This window comes from Phodopus roborovskii, unplaced genomic scaffold, assembly GCF_943737965.1.
Source record: "Phodopus roborovskii unplaced genomic scaffold, PHOROB, whole genome shotgun sequence".
NCBI lineage: Eukaryota > Metazoa > Chordata > Mammalia > Rodentia > Cricetidae > Phodopus > Phodopus roborovskii.
In genome coordinates, this window is record NW_026126986.1 from 481,209 (window position 1) to 488,739 (window position 7,531).

The 7,531-nt window shown below is 42.1% G+C and overlaps 1 pseudogene; it reads left to right on the plus strand.

Annotated features, from left to right (window-relative positions):
• The first annotated feature begins 1,568 nt into the window (after window positions 1-1,568).
• LOC127214748 (keratin, type I cytoskeletal 18-like) lies at window positions 1,569-2,671 on the plus strand (annotated as a pseudogene).
• Window positions 2,672-7,531: the final 4,860 nt, after the last annotated feature.

The window sequence follows — 7,531 nt, forward strand, 5'->3', positions numbered from 1 at the left end:
AAAAATAATGGAATCTTGAAATTTTCAGGCAAGTGGATGAAACTTGAAGAAAACATACTGAATGACATAACCCAGTCACAAAAATAGAAACATGTTATGTATTCACTCATATATGAATTTTACCGAGAGGAAAGGATCACCAGCCTATAAAATAGACCACTGGATGAACTAGTATACAAGGTGGATTCTAAGAGATTCATATAAAATCCTTCACAGAACCAGGAAGGGACAAGTTCCCCAGAGCACATGGGAAATGGGGGTACAGTGAATGGAGAGTTAAGTAGGAGAAAGAGAAGGGGAGGAGAGGAAAGCACGTGCGTCTAGGGAGATTTTGTTAGAGTAGGAATAGAAGACAGAAGAGAGAGAGAACATAAAAGAGGTAGCAATTATTGGTTTGAAGAGAAAACTGATCCTAAAGAAAGGTCTAGAGACCTACAAGACTGCTGTCAACTAACAATTTAAGTTAACAGTGGAAAGGCTACCATAAACACACTTCCTATATAGTGAGAACACCAACTAACTTATCCACCATCATGGAACCCTGTTGAAACCTCCTATTGAAAACAGAAGGAAGCACCCTTAACTAAACACCAAGTCGAACTAGAATCCAGATGCAGAGGGAGAGGACAAGATCGGGTTGCAGAAACACATAGAGACAGCTGACCTGAAGGAGAAGCTAACGGGCCCCCAGTCTGATAGCTGGGAATCCAGCATGGGACAGACTCAGACCCCATGAATATGGGTATCACCTAGAAGGATTGAGCAGTCTAAGGGCCCTCAGACAGTGGAGCCAGAATATATTCCTGGTGCACAAAAGAACTTGCAGACACATTCCCCATGGAAGGATACTGCCTTATCCCAGAGACAGGAGAAAAGTCCTACTCTATACTACAAATGACTTGATGGATTTATATGATCCCCTTGGATGGCATTGCCCTATATGGGGAATTGGGGTGTGGGGATGGGAGAGTAGCATGTGAGGGGGAAGTGAGGGTAAGAGTGAGGGTGAGAGCGAGGGAACGAGAGAGTGAGGGAGGAAGGAAGAAGGTACTGGGATCAACATATAAAATAAAATAATAATAATAGAAAAAGAAAACAAAAGAAAATTAAGGGAAGCCAAGAACTAACAAACAGATTAAAGAAATATTTCAAGTGTTAAAACTGACATACAGAAAACACTAAGGAAATGCTGGAAATAGAAAAACTGTGCAAACTATTGGGACTACAGATGCAAGCGCAACAAAAGAATGCAAGATATAGGATAGAAATCTCAGGCACTAAAGACAAACTAGAGGAAATAGATTTAACGAGCAAAGAAAATCATAAATCCAACAAATCCTTAACACAAAACAACCAGGAAATATGGTACACCATGAAATTTTGAAACCTAATACTATACTAACAGGCATAGAAGAAGGTAAACATCAAATGTGCAGAAAACATATTCATCAAATTCCTTAAGGAAAACATTCCCAATATGAAGAAGAACGTATATGTGAAATTAAAAGAAGCAGACGACCGTCAGAACTCTTGCCCGGTGTCTCGCTTCACTCTCATTTCCAGACAATATGAGCTTCACCACCCGGCTCCATCACTTTTTCCACCAACTACCAGTCCCTGGGCTCTGTGCTGATGCCCCGCCAGCGGGTCGGCCTGCCAGCAGCGCGGCCAGCGTCTATGCAGGTGCTGGGGTCTCTGGTTCCCGGATTTCTGTGTCCTGCTCCACAAATGTCTGGGGTGGCTCGGGTGGGGTCTGCAGGCCTGGTTGGAATGGGTGGTATCCAGACCAAGAAGGAGATCATGCAGGATCTGAACCTGGCCAGCTACCTGGACAGAGTGAAGATTCTGAAGACTGAAAACAGGAGATTGGAAAGCAAAATCTGGGAACATCTAGAGAAGAAGGGATCCCAGGTCATCAGAGACTGAGGCCACTATTTCAAGACAATCGAGGACCTGAGGGCTCAGATGTTTGCGAATTCCGTGGACAATGCCTGCATTGTGTTGCAGATCGACAATGTTCGACTCGCTGCCGATGACTTCAGGGTCAAGTATGAGACAGAAGTGGCCATATGCCAGTCTGTGGAGAGCAACGTCCATGGACTGCGAAATGTGGTGGATGACACCAACATCACAAGGCTGCAGCTCGAGACAGAAATCAAAGCTTTCAAGGAGGAACTGCTATTCATGAAGAAGAATCACGAGTAAGAAGTCAAAAGACTGGAAGCCCAGATTGCCAGCTCTGGATTGACCGTGGAATTGGATGCCCCCAAATCTCAGGACCTCAGCAAGATCATGGCTGACATCCGGGCCCAGTAAGAGGAACTGGCTCAGAAGAACCGTGGACAAGTACTGGTCCCAGCAGATTGATGAGAACACCACAATAGTCACCACCCAGTCTGCTGAAATCAAAGAAGCTGAAACCACACTCACCGACCTGAGACGCACATTCCAGGCCTTGGAGATCAACCTGGATGGCATGAAAAATCAGAAAATCAGCTTGAAGAACAGCCTTAGGGATGTCGAGGCCCGATACAGTGCGCAGATGGAGCAGCTCAATGGGGTCCTTCTGCACCTGCAGTCAGAGCTGGCACAAACCCGGGCTGAGGGGCAAGGCCAGACCCAGGAATATGAAGCCCTGCTGAACATCAAAGTAACACCAAGGTATCTCTGATATTTTTGTTACACCCAGTGTAAAATTAGACATACTCATCTGACTAATGTCTTCTTGCCTTACTTTAATTTTAGACCCTAAATATCTGTGAGAAGACACAGCTCCAAGATGGCACCTGGCTGGATGTCAGGTAGTCGAAGCTTAGCTGTAAAAAACCCTTATTTGGTAGTGCTTGATGGATCTGGTGCACTTCCTCCTGTGACCTATCCGGGATCACCAGGTACCATGAGCTGATTGGGCAATGACCGCACAATTAGGGACTTCTGAGGCAGGGGAAATCAGAGAAGAAGCTGATGTACAAGGTTCCTGAATAAAATTGCTTGAAGAAGAGTCATGGTCGAGTTTCCTTGCTGTCTGAGGTAAGCACGACAAGGGGTGGCCCGTACGGGGATCCTCTCTCCATGGGTGAATGGCTCAGAACTTCCTGCAGTCAAGGTGGTCGACTTGTAAGTCCCAGGTAAGGTGGGACCAAGTTAAGGACCTCAATAAAGAGGCAATAATGTCTCTGGTAGGAGCGACGAGGACCTCTGTAAAGATGCAATAAGGTCTCCGGTGGGAGCTATAAAGTTCCAGGATTGGACAAGGTAAAAGTAACCAAAAGTGAAAGAATGGGGAATTCAACATCACAACCCATTTATCTCACTCTTCAGGAGCTGTTGCATTCTGATAGAATCTGGATACTGTACAGTATTATATTGTCTTTGTATTGTCTGACTACTGAGGAAACAACAACTGTTAAAGAAAATGCTGCTGGATTAATTCAATTTATTTATTTTAACAATGTTCTGACTCCAAAATTTAAGTTACTGGGGAAATGGATTTCTATTTTTGTTTCCACAGAAAATAAAAAGCTGTGGATTCCTTCCAGACTAGTGTGGCTTGAGCAAGCCAGACCCCCTGAAATAAATGCTGATTTGCATTAGCTCAGGTGAAAGCTCTTAATCGCCACGTGGTGAAACCATTTTTAAGAGTAATGCCACCTGGATTAGCGGTTGATGGCCTAGAGCCTGAGAGAGGGTTAAATAGACTATTCCCCTACAACCCAGGTGGACCCCTTATTGTAATCAAATCCAAGATCAATGTGGAGCCTCTAATCCTTTTGATCATTGGCTACTCTGTGGCATTAATGGTAGCTGCACTGATCTCTCCCCCATGGCTATGATTAAAGGAGGGATGGTGGGAAATGTCACCTTTCAATGGAATACATCAGATTTGTGTGTGACCTCTGTGCCATATGAAAAGTATTCAGTGGCTGCCAATATGTCTAACCAGGTTTCTCAGTATCTTTAAGGCAATTGGTCCTGCAAATTCAATAAGTTAATGCAGGACCTGAGACTTTCCATCGTGCATGTGAATTCCACCTGTGTAGATGTCTCAGTTGCAGAGGGACTATCTACATGGATCACTCAAGCCATGAACCACCTGAAAGAATGGGCAGGAATAGGTACCTGGGAGATATTCTTATCCTAGTCTGTCTCATAGCCTTATAGTGTATTTGCAGGATGAGGGTTACACAGCAGAGAAGGAATGACATGATTGCACAAGCCTTACAGTCATGGAGGCAGGGAAAACATCTCAGGCTTGGTTAACTCTGTTAAAAGGCTAAGAAGTCATCATGCTCGTTCAGGATATGAGACGAAATACTGCACTTGAGGCTAACTTCTAGCGGCTTCACGGAGGGCAAGTCTGATTGCATATGGGTTGTTATCATAATCCCATCTCTGAGAAAAGATAGCAGACAGGTGTGGACCAGCTTGGCTGGTGTCAGACCATTACAGTGTCTCTTGTTCATCAGAAATGAGACCTCTATTCTTGCCTTTTGTGTTTAAAACAAAAAAAAAGGTGGAACCGTGGGAAGCCACAGACCCAAGGTGGTGCCTAGCTGGATGCCAGGTAGTCCGAGCTAAGCTGTAAACAAGTCTTATTTGGAAGTGCTTGATGGATCTGGTTCACTTCCTCCTTCTGTGGCCTACCCAGGAACTGATTGGGCAATGACCACACATTTAAGGGCTTTCTGAGGCTGGGGGAAGCAGAGAAGAAGCTGATGTACAAGGTTCCTGAATAAACTGCTTGAAGAATAATCGTGGTCCTGTTTCCTTGCAAGCCGAGGTAGACATGACATATATCCATTATGAATCTCCATGCATACTGCTCTAAATAGAGAAGAGAGTTAAACCTTTACTATCTGTAGAAGGGTAGGCTTAATAAAACTTAATAGAAAAAGAATCTCAAAATTAGTCTGACATGACATGGAACCGCCTGATACATTCATATATATATATATATATATATATATATATATATATATATATATGTGTGTGTGTGTGTGTGTGTGTGTGTGTGTGTGTGTGTGTGTGTGTGTGTGTATGAATGTATCTATATCCTTTGAAGTTAATAACCAAAAATAATAAGAATCCAGATTTCATCCTACTCCATGTGGTTGCTTTTGTATTTGGGGCGAGATGTTCAGAACTGAGAATTTGTGTTGATGGATTTCTCCTGCAATGAATACAAAATGTAGTTCTTCATCTCTTTTGATTAATTTTGATTTGAAGTCTAACTTATTAGATATTAGGATAGCCACTCCTGCTTGCTTCCTGGTTTTATTTGATTGGAAGATCTTTCCCAACCGTTTACCCTGAGGTAATATCTATCTTTTAAGCTTAGATGTGTTCTTTTATGCAGCAGAAGGATGGTTTCTGTCTTCCTATACATTCCTTTACCAAGTGTCTTTTTATACACGAGTTAAAAACAATGTTGAGGGTAACAACAACTGATTGTTGATTCGTCATTGTTTTAGAGTTGTTGTTGGCAGTGGTGTTGTGAATATATTTGTCCTTCTTTGCCCTTGGTTTCTGGTATAGTAAGAGTTTCTGTTGCCTATGTCTTTGTTGCTGTAATTAACTTCCTTGGGTTGATGTTTTCCTTCCAATACTTTCTGTAGTTCTGTTTTGTAGATACATATTGGGAATATCTGGTTTTCTCATTAAATATCTTGTTTTCTCCATCTATTTTGATTGAAGGTTTTGCTAGGTATAGTAGCCTGGGTATAGTCGCTTCGTACTTGTAGAACATCTATTCAGGACCTTCTAGCCTTGAAGGTTTTAATGGAGAAGTCACATGTAATTTTGATAGTTCTGCCTTTATATGTTACCTGTCCCTTTTCCTTCGCTGCTCTTAATATTCTTTCTTCATTCTGTATGCGAGGTGTTTTGATAATTATATGTTGAGGGGTCTTTTTTTCTTTGATCCAGCCTATTTGGTGGTTGGTATGATTCTTGTACTTTCATGGACATGTCCTTCTTCATATTGCTAAAGTTTTCCTCGGTGATTTTGTTGAATGTGTTTTCGGCACCTTTGAACTGGGCTTCCTCACCTTCCTCTATGCCTATTATTCTTAGGTTTGGCCTTTACACGGTGCCCATATATCCTGGATGTTTTATGTTAAGTATTTGTTGGATTTACGATTTTCTATGGAAGATAAATCTATTTCCTCTCGTTTATCTTCCGCGCGTGCGATTCCTCTTTCATCTCTTCAATTCTGTTGGTTATGCTTGTGTCTGTCGTTCCCAATCTTTTGCCAAGTTTTTCTTTTTCCAGCATTCCTTCTGTTTGTGTTGCCTTTATTTTGTCTATTTCAGTTTTCAAATCCTGAAACGTTTACTTCACCTGCTTGTTTTTTCTTGGCTTTCTGTACTTTCTTTACTTTCCTCAAGGAATTTATTTCTTCCACTTTTTTGTTTGTTTTTTCCTCCATTTCTTTAAGGGATTTTCTCACATCTTCTTTGAGTGACTCTATCATTTTTATGATGGTAATTTTTAAGTCTTTCCCTTCTGCTTCCTCTGCTTTGTTGTTGTGTTCAGTTCTAGTTGGTGTAGATTCCCTAGATTCTGGTGGTGTCATGCTTGTCTTTCTGTTGTTAGGTGTTTTCTTGTATTGCTGCATTCCCATAGCTTCTTCCACAGGAGTTGTTGAGGTCTCTTCCTCTCTCTATGGTACTTCCCTGATAGGCTTAGATTCTGCAGTAATTTGTACCACCAAGACCTAATATTATTAACAAGTATCAGGAATCATATCCTCTGCTCTTAGTCATGTTTTCAAATATGTAGCATTCCTTTTATTTGTAACCTACAAGGAGGAATGTAAGAGATTCATACAATATCCTTCACAGAAAGCGAAAGGGTCAAGATCTCCTGATTATATTGTAAGGGGGGGGCAGTGAGGGGAAAGGAAGCTAGGAGAAAGACAAAGGGAGATAAGAAAATACATGGGAGTATGAAGATTGAGTCAGGGGAAGAATTTATCATAGGAAAAAGGAGAGAGTCATTTTGGGATTGAAGAGAAAACTAACTCTATTGAAAGATCCAAATACATGCAAGGCTGACCCCAAATATCAATCTGAGCAACAGTGAAATGGCTACCATAAATGCCCTTCTCTGATAATAAGATTGATGTATAAATATTCTACTATCATAGAGCCCTCACCTAATAGCTGATGGAAACAAAAGCAGATATCCACAGCTGTACACTGATGCAAACTGTTATGCAGATGCAAAGAGGGAGAACAAGACCAGGCTAAAGAAACTCACAGAGACAGCTGACATGAACATGGAGAAGGTAGTGGGCCCCAAAACTGATAGCTGGGAATCTTGAATTGGACTGACTCTGACCCAATGAATTTGGGTCTCAGTTTGAAGGCCTGGACAGTCTAAGTGACCTCAGACAGTACAAGCAGGATGTATCTTTGCTGCACAAATGGACTTTGAGAGCAATTCCCCATTGAGGGATACTACATTAACATAGAGGCAGGAGGGAGGGCCTAGTCCCTACTGCAAATGACCTGACAGATTTTGCTGACC